Below are 10,307 nucleotides of genomic sequence, written 5' to 3'. Positions count from 1 at the left end.
ATTAGGATTGTGCAAATGATTAGAATGTGATTAAGTGGGAAATTAATATTAATTGGTATTTAAATACAATGGTTGAAGTTAGAAGGATAGGTTGGATTGGAGAAGAAAGGTTAGAAAAGGGACTAATTAAGTGAAAAAAGTCATTTAGAGTAAGTGCACAAAGATGGGGGGCAAAAGGGGGTATAAGTTCCCACTTTTTTTCTAAAATAAAAAAAATCTAATCTTTGACAAGAAATTGAAGGCAATTGGACACAATTTGAAGATATGACAAAAACAAAAGTAGTAGCCCTTTAAATCTAGTTTCTAATCTACTAACTTTTTGGTTAAATGGTGGAGTTTAAGGGCCTTAATAAGGGGGAGCACACAAAGTGGCCCTATTTTTTGAGTAAATTTATAACATAGTGTTAGGTGTGCTCCCCCTAAAGTCTTAATTTTTTTTAAAATTTATTTAATCTCTCTTTTGAGAATTTAGATAACATTACATATTGTATCCCATAGTTTTTTGGTAATTATTTACTCTAAATTGATTTAATATGAATTTTTAAAGTGGAGTCATCTTGAAAATGTGAAAATTTGTTGTGGCACCTCTAGAAATTATTGAAAACTAATGAAAAAATAAAAACTTCTTTTTTTTCCAAAGTGTGTAGAATGGAATCTAGTTTATAGAAAAGTAACTTGTTGCAAGAAATGATGAAAGAGTGAATATCTATCTTCAGATTACTACATGATGGTTTTTTATTAAAAAAATGGACATACATTGAAAAGAAATTAGTGATGGAAGGCTTAACATAATCTAAATTTAAAAAAACTTATATCGTTAAATAGCTAACATGAAGATGTATAATCTCATGCAGCTCAATTCTCTTGTTATATAACCATGAGTAAATTTGATGGATGCCACACAACCAAAATACATTTTTTTGTAAACTTGTTGGAAAATATGTCTCTAACCTATCTGAGATGTCCAAGCCTTTGGGTTGGATATCCAAGGAAAATAAAATCCTTAGGAATGGGATGTTCTATGTTTTTAAAAGGGCATATGCCAAATAGGGTGTACACCATATAGTGTGTATACCCTATGTGAAAGGTAAAAACATGATATTAAGACATGTATTGATAAATAAATGGTGTGTCTTGATAGCATGTATGCCAAATAGGGCATACGCCCTATTTGGAATATTCCCACAACACAAGCCAAAAGGTATACACCCTATAGGGCATATGCCCTATTGGGCATTCTCCCTATAGAAAACATGGGGGAAAACTAAAAAGTGGAAACATTTTGGTTCCCTATCTTTTTGTACTTACCCTTTACTTAATTAAATTAAAGTGTAAGATGTAAGTAGATGAGGGGAAATAAGTAGGGTTAGTTTAATTAATTTCCCATTAATTAAAATCTATGGAAATAGGATAGGATAAAAATAAATGTAAATGTATTTAATCAATGGTAGGCTAAAGGTTGGATTTTTGACACCAAGCGAATTACACTCCACTTGAGTCCCTGCATAGTTATTCTTAGTGGTTCTAACTAGTGACCTAATGAATTGCATTGTATTCATGATCACACAGATGTTGGTATCATGTTCTTGATTGGCGCATGGATGTTAGCCATTTGTGATTGTTGTAAGTGATTATGGTTAGTCATTATTTCCATGAGCATGATGGGTGTGGACCTATGACTATCACATGGTTGGGAGACGTAGCTATGTATACTACTACTAGGGATTGGTGTATAGAGATGGTTTACTTCTAGTTTTGAGGTCAATGCTAGATGTTCACTTGGTATTTCAATATATTTGGAGTATGTTCTCTTGTGATTTATGGTCTACCTTAGATTCATTTGATATCATGTTTAGATGATGTTTAGTATGTTACTTGATGCATTCCTTTATCATTATGATATATCTTATTGCTTAGCTAATGTTTATTACCACTACTTTGGATTAGTGATGTTATTGGTAGATTAACATGTTAGATGTACTTGTTATTGATGTTAATTGATTGTTTTGGTAAGAAAGATCTCATGGGACAACTCTCATGATATTTTTGGCAAATTGAGATTCATGCTTAGGTGTATGGTTAGGATCTTTGATATCTCATGCCATTATGGTATGGAGGAAATGAGCACAGCTAATTGGATTTGGTTTCATCATATGCTTGCATTTTCCTTTTTGACATGTTTCTTATGTACATTTATCTTGTGAGGATGTTGAATTACTTCGTTGCAATGTTATTTATCATGGTCTAGAGTAGCATGTTGTTTATGTGAGTTATCTTGATATTGTTTATTATTTTAATGCTCTTGAGTGTTTTTTCCTCAAGTTTGGTGGTTCCGATACCCCCCAATGTGGAGCTTCTAACCTTATTCTCTTCCTAGTTTAGCCTTTTAACCTTGTTATTGTTCCTGGATGACATTAGGACAACATCTCATACGATACTGGGGAAGTATTGTACTTAGTAGGCAGAAGTATCATACAATAATGGTGAAGTGTCATATTTAAGGTATATGAAATATCATATGATACTTGTGATTTTGTCACTAATGTCAAACCTGCTACTTGTTGGTGAGACAATTGCTAATTTGGTTTGAATGCTATTATTTGATTGATTGATTAAGAGGATTTGAAAAGAAAGGATAATAAGAGTGCCTAGAGAAAGGTTGAGTTATATGGTGCATAAAAGAAACACTAAGACCAACTAAGACATTGATGATATGGTGTATTATTCATCTACTTAAGGCTACAATGAAAGGATACTTGAGCAAAGACAAGAAGAAGACTAAGCAAAGAAATGTGTATGCCAAGCCTGACCGAGAAAACAATGGAAGCCGAGAAATTTAGTTCAAGCCAAGAAGAAAGTTAGTATGAGCTGAGCAAAGGAAGTTTAATATATTTTGAGCACCAGTTAAACTCAGTGTATGCTGAGCAACCTAGTTTTGACCGAGCATCAGAAGATAGTTATTGCCAAGCAAGTGACAATATAAAGAGTTTGATCAAAGATTTCATGAATCTGAGTTGACAAAGTTGATTTTTTGAATTTTTGAAGCATGTTGAAGATAAGTATGCTAAGTTGGTGGCACAAAATTCAAGATAAACCATTCGAAGATGAATTTGAAGAGGATTGTAAGAGAAGTTTCTAGAAGGGAACAAAATGGAAAAGAGGGAAGATTCAATGAATCTAACCTAACCCTAAGATGGATGATTGTGATGAAGTGGAAAAAGATCAAAATTCACTAAATAAGGACATAGCAAGCCAAAAGAAAAGTGTCAGAGTGTGAACCAGAGATAAATAAGGAGTTTGGATGTGTTTCTTCATTTGCTGGTCGAAGGAATGAACCTAGAGTTGGCATACTAAGCATGAAGGCTTGAGGAGGTGAATGCTTGAAGGGTAAACAAGCTATCAAAGATGAAGGGAATGAATGCCAAGCAGAATGAAGGACTAAATATGAGATTTGTAATCTACAAGTGAGTTGTTTTGTTATCAGATCAAGCCCTACTGTTACTTTCTAACAATTATGTCAGTATGAATAAATCTTTTGGGTTAAAGTTGACCTAACATTCATGAGTAAATCCTTTAATAGAGTGACATTCTAATGAAATTTTCTAAATTTCTCTAACAAGGCTCACTCCTAATAGGGTGATTGAAATCCTTTAATCAAGGTCACATTTAACAGTGTGCATTGTAACCTTTAATAGGGTTGGCTCCTCACAAAGCTCACTTTAGAAGAGTGAAAATTGGTAGCATTTTACTTGTGGTTTTTCCCAAATTGGGTTTCCACATAGAATCCTTGTGTCAAAATGTGTGATTGAATTTGTGGTATTTCACGTTTACATTTCTGTAAAGTTCATTTGACCTAGGATAGTAATGTACTATGGTTTGAGATATTGGATGATCAATGCAAGAACATGTATTTGTCAAGCACTGAAAATTTTATCTGTACATTTGGACCTTGGATAACTTATTCATCCCCCCTCTCAGTTATTCTAAAGTATTTCAACAAATAGTTGTACCCAATTTTTTAATTTTTTTAAAGATAACAAAATGTTAGAGGAATATTTAAATGAGTTAGTTAACTTAAATAACAATGTCACATATGATGATGTTCGAGGAGCTAAATAAAATTCGAATAAAAAATAGGGTTGTGAGATACAACAAGGAATTTTTAAACTAGTGTACATACTCATTGAACAAGTCAAGGATACAAAAAAATCTGAACCTTTAATATAATGCAATAATTAGAGTTCTAATGGGAATATCAAAGGGAACCACAAACAACAACTAAACTTGGAAGCTATAGAAAAGCATGTACCAATAAAGTTCAAGAAAAGTAAATAATCAATATAAAAAAATTAAAGTTGTATTGGAAAAAAATAGAATATTATATTCATGTTAAGCATGTCCTCAAATATGACCAATATATCAAAAGAAATTATAATTAGAGGTTTTATTTAAACTCAATTTGTAAAGATGATTGTTGAAGTATAAAAAGAATAAAAACTATTCAATTGCTTTTTGTTTTGCATATTTTGACCAAAGGGTGTCCTATGATAAACTTCCCGGAATATGATAGTTTATTATCTTTTTAAAAAACTTTTAGCTTTATTCATAAAAATTAGTTGATAAGAATGCACAATTTGTCTTGTTAAGTACAAAATTATAGGGATTCACTTAATGAATCCCCTGCATAAATATTTACAAAAATACCAATTTTTTAATTGGTAAAATATTTAGATTATATTAAGTAGTTAGCCAAGAAAATGCCCATCCTAGGTCAAGGTTTCTTACAAAATGGGAAACCATCTTCCCATAGGGAATCATGTCAAACATTAATTAATACATCAAAATCAATAAATAAGGGAAAATTAATATTTTCCTTTAGTTCTTCTCTTTTACTAGAATTGACGAATCATATCAAAAGAGATGTGTATTTTCATTAATAGTATCCCTTTGAAATTCTCCCAAATATATTCCACTTTGGCAGCCTCATTTTGGAATTTTGTTTAACCAGATAGGGGAGTTATCATCAACATACTTGAGTTTCTAAAGTTGTGTTGATTTTGACCTCCTATCATGAGATCATTCTCCTTGACTTGAGACCCTACTAGTATTTTCTTCTTCCTTACCTCTAATGTACCTACTCCATTCTTATATTCTTATCTCCCTCTCACAACCCAAATTGATAGTTTGTTAGTGTTATTCATAGGGAGTAAACTAGTCTAGTTTATATCCCCAATTAGTTTTGGTGGCATCTCCTCATTCAAAACTAGGGGAAACAAATTCTTGTACGATTCTCCTTTCTCCTTCACTCTATAATAGGAGGGTGAAAACATCCATCCACTAAGATTTAGTAATTTTTGTCTATGATTTCACATAATGAGCAACAATATGACTAGTTTTAAATAATCTTCAACATCTAAAGGAAACTCACTCATAATGCAATGGTTAAACCTAACAATCCTTTGAGTGTTTAATCATTATTTCTTATACGAGGGATATAGATGCATCCACCTCCACAATAATTATGGAATAATTTTAGTGTAACAAGTTAAAGAAACTTTTATCTATCATCAAAAAATTACCTAAATAAAAGCCAATGACCTCAAAGAATGAATCAAACCAAAAATGAAAAGAAAAATTGGTAAGTCTTACACAAAGTACAATATTGTCCAAAACATCAATGGTTGGGGAAAAGGAAGCATCCTAGGTTTTTATTATAAGAAAGTACTTATCCTTCCTACACTAATAGAAATAAAAAATAAAAATAAATTATTTTTTTTTATCTAAACACTTTCAAAAACCATAGTAAAATACCCTTTGGCAATAGGATAAATTTAAACACACCCATCCAAGATGGGTTCCTAATGCTTAGAAATTTATTTTTGGGTCTTATTCAGACCTGGCCACAAACCCCAAAATCACCCCATTAATCCAAGCTTGGATAAAACAATAACATTGTGAGCCACTTCCCATTTTAAATCATTTTCGAGGTCTACCAAAGTGAATCTAGTAATACATTTCATCTCCCATCCTGGGAAAAACCTCATTGTTTCAAGGAGTGTTCCTATTCACAATTGGATAATCCCTAGGGGTGCATTGTTTTATGCATGTGTTTCATTCACTTTTGGATTGGTGGAAGAATTTTTGTTCACTAGTTTTCCCTTTGACAATCCATTTCTCCTAGTCTCATCTTTAGGACATGAATCCAAGTCATAACTCTCTTATGACTGAAAACAAGGAAGGGGGCATTTTTATTTAACCAAACCTATTGGACAAGGAGCTCTCTCTAGATGAAAAAAAATATCATTTTCATCTTCACAATCCTACATCACCACCAAAAAAACTTAGAAACCCCAGTCACCTGTATTCCTCACAACAACTTCATCTATGGAAGTATCAAAACAAACATATTATTATTCTTCAAAACTGATATGATGGTTCACATATGTACCATTTTTTATTTTTTATTTTTTATTTTTTATGCCAAAGTGGGCAAGACACGATAATTATATTAATAAACTGATTCAAAGACTCATCTGTGGAAGAATCAAGAAGAAATCCCGGAATCATTGTCATATACATGTATGATATATATAGAATGGATGATTACATTCATTTTTCTGAATGCAAACCACAAAATTATTGAGAGCTATACATGAGGGGCACCTTTTCCCTAATATGATGGTTCACATATGTACCATTTTTAAATCACATAAGGTTCACAAAATTATTACAATGACAATATAAAATACTAGGAAATTTCTCAAATATGAACTTTTTAAAATGCATTAAATTCTAATTTATTTTTACACTTTTTCATTGATTTTATGTTCTCAATTTAGATTATAGACAAGTTGCAAAATAAAGATTAAATTACATTAACGAGTCAATGAAAATCTAAAGGTAAATAATCATTTTTTTATAGTTTTATAAGATTATTTTTTAAGCCTTAATTTTATGAGATTTCAACAATAACTCTTGAAAGTGGTGGAGAGAAATTGTCAAAATGCAAAATCATAATGTCATATTTTTCACTACTTATGGTTCATCTAATAAAGTTACAACATCAATGATTGTGTCAAATATTAATAGAGAAACAAATATGTTATTTGGAAATATTTAAATGAGTTAGTTAACTTAGATAGCAATGTCATAGATTATGTTGTGTAAAAGGAGTAAATAAAATTCAATTTAAAAATAGGGTTGTGCGATATGACAAGGGATTTTGAGATTGATAAATATATATGAATTGTAAAAGTAGAGGATGCAAAAAAAACTTTCAATCTTTAATATAATGCAAGTGTAAGAGTTTTACTTGGAAAAAAAATTAATTGATTGTTATGTGAAATGAGTAAGTAAAAAATAGCATTGTGGGATGTGAAGAGGATTTTTTAGATTGATGTACATATGCATTGAACTATAGACACTCAAAAAAAAAAAATTCCTACAAATTCATCACTAGCAAGAGCTAAAATTTTCTCATCCTTGTGTTATAAATTTGATCATTTTAACCAACTTAACCATTATAAAAACCCTTTCAAAACCATTTCAAAAATGTTTCAAAACTATTCACATTTCAAAACACTTCAAATCAGTCCTAATTTAATGCGAAACAACTCTAATCCTTTCAAATAAGTCCTAAAACATACCAAATATTCTCAAAATACTTTCAAACCAATCTTGGGGATTTTCAAGGCCCTTGGTACCTATTCAAACCTATCAAATATTTTTCAGACTTATCATAATCATTTCAAGACTTTTTTGGGCATTCTTGAGTCCCTCGATTCATAATCAAATCTATCAAGTATTTTCCAGACTTATCTTAATAATTTCAAATCTTTTATGTAAGGTCTTATATAATTAAGGATTGGTAATGTTGTCCTTGTTAGAAAGAATTATTCCAACCATAATATGTTTCCTTTTGATTATTAAAACTCATTTAATTAGTTGATTATATTGTAACTAGAATATTAGCATTAGCAAATATGATGTCGTTAGGGATTTGTATTCAAGGATTGGCCCTTTGACTTCTTGCTAATAGCATAATTAAGGAGATTTCACATGTGATTTATATAAAACTGAATTTCATTGAATGCACTATTATTTAATAGAATTGACTGGTCTTCAAAAGACCTTTGTAACCATTCAAACTGAGTTAATTATGTCTTGTGGAAATGTGTATGGGGCACTCATTACAAAATAAATCTCAGGGTAAACTTTGAGAAACCCCCCTCCAGGAAAAGATATAAATTATTGGTGAATCTTTCATTATTTTGAAAAACCAATTTTTTTTATTGGCAAATCTCTCAATTTTTTCATTTTAAATATTATTTACATTGGTGATTATTTTAGAATCATAACTTTTGAGTAGAAAATATTGGCGAATCTCAATAATAATAGGAAGTTTGTTAATCGTCATGGAATATTACAAATCAAAATTGAACATGTTTTATCTCATGGAAATTATGAGGATAATTACATTATATTTTAAATCAATAGTGAAAACTAAATATTGGTAATATATCCTTAAAGTAACTAATAATTATGATAATTATTGGTGGATTAATTTTTTCTTTGATAATATATAATATTTAGGTGAATCAAATCGAATCATGTATTGAATATTGTAGCAAATCTTTGAGTTTAAATTTTTAATTAAAATAAATTATTGAGCGATTTAAAATATTTTAGAACTGAATTTAATAAAAATGTGATGATTTAGGTTGCATTAAATCTTAAATAATTAGCCAAATTACTAGCAAATTTTTTTCTTAAAATTGCAAAATTACAAATATTCACCACTAAAAAAATCCTTTAAATGATAGGCATTCATCGAGTGTATTGCATATTGGAGATATTAAACTTATGAATAGTGCATGTAATAAACCTTAAATTTCAACATACAATGAGATGGAAAGATAAGAATATAAATTATAGTAGGAATATTTCATAGAATACAATATATTCATGTGATAGGATCAATATTGGTTACATCATGGTGATTTATTCTCGTGGGGGATTTGATATTGCTTAAGATGACATTTCCATACATTATTGTATACATTGGGACTTTTGATCCCACAATATATCAAAGTTACTTGTCAATGAATAATGTTGATGCATTTAGGTTAGTTAATTTGAGTAAAATTTTGGGTGGTAATGCATCATGCCTTGTTATGATCTCTTTATTCATGATGATTTAACACTTTAAAAGTTGCATTTTGATTAGTGACTTAAACAAAAAAATGTTTGCAAGTGGATGTGACTATAAAGTATGATTTAGAAACTAACAAATGAATTTTTATTTTGATGTGAGGATATAATTAATGTGCAAGTTAGACTCAACTTATGCTCAACTAGGGATTCTTTTCACACAATTGACAATGGTTATGAATAGAAGTGACTTGACTTCTCTACCCGATGACATGATAGTTTATATGTGGAATTGATAGAATTAGATCTAATTCACACTACAATGGATTGCCTAAATTAAGTTGATATCTAGATTTGCTAATACACGTAACCTTATGGATAAGCACATTATCACCACTTATCTAACAATGATAATTAGATATTTTGTAATAATAGCATTATGGGCAACTAGAGTGAATAAATGTTGTGTTACAATAAATACATTCTATATTAAGTCACTCTAAAATTATAATGGTTCTAATGTGTATATTGTTTGAAAATAGTGATTTGATTTGTTTGATTGATGATAAAATTTAATCATATTATATATGTGTATGATCTTGTCTATTACTAATACATATGAATTGAATTGTGTGGGAAACTCACTAAGAATGTGTGCAACTATTGGATCTACAATACCTTATAAAAATGTGATTTATTCCTAAATGAGACCACTAGGAAGTTTCCTCAAGCGTGACATAGTAAATTTGTAACTGTGTAATTTTATAATTGTTTAACTAAATAAATTTCTTAAGACATGTCAAGTGGAAGGTGTGATGTGATTAGGCAGTGAAATGAAAAGCCCTTTTGGAAGATGGGTAGGTTGGAACCTAGGTCTTAGAATTGGCCATATAGGTCCCTATAAGAAACCCTTGGTTATAAATCTTTGGATAGGGTCAAAGCTAAGTGAAATTCGTATGCAAACTTTAAGGGAGTTTTAGAAGGGTTAGAGTAACTCCTAAGGTCGGTTTAGGACCCAATTTGAAGGATCATATGGTAGACCTAGGGGTTAGGGGCATTTTTAATCATATAAACTCTCATTATGGACTTAGGGGACCACCAAAAAGTTGGGTTTTCCAAGATAACCGAATTTGAAGGACAATTCTTGAGGAATGTGA

Source organism: Cupressus sempervirens, chromosome 8, assembly GCF_028749045.1.
Source record: "Cupressus sempervirens isolate cs-2001-9-10 chromosome 8, ASM2874904v1, whole genome shotgun sequence".
NCBI classification, from domain to species: Eukaryota; Viridiplantae; Streptophyta; class Pinopsida; order Cupressales; family Cupressaceae; genus Cupressus; species Cupressus sempervirens.
Note: the sequence above shows the minus strand (reverse complement) of the source record.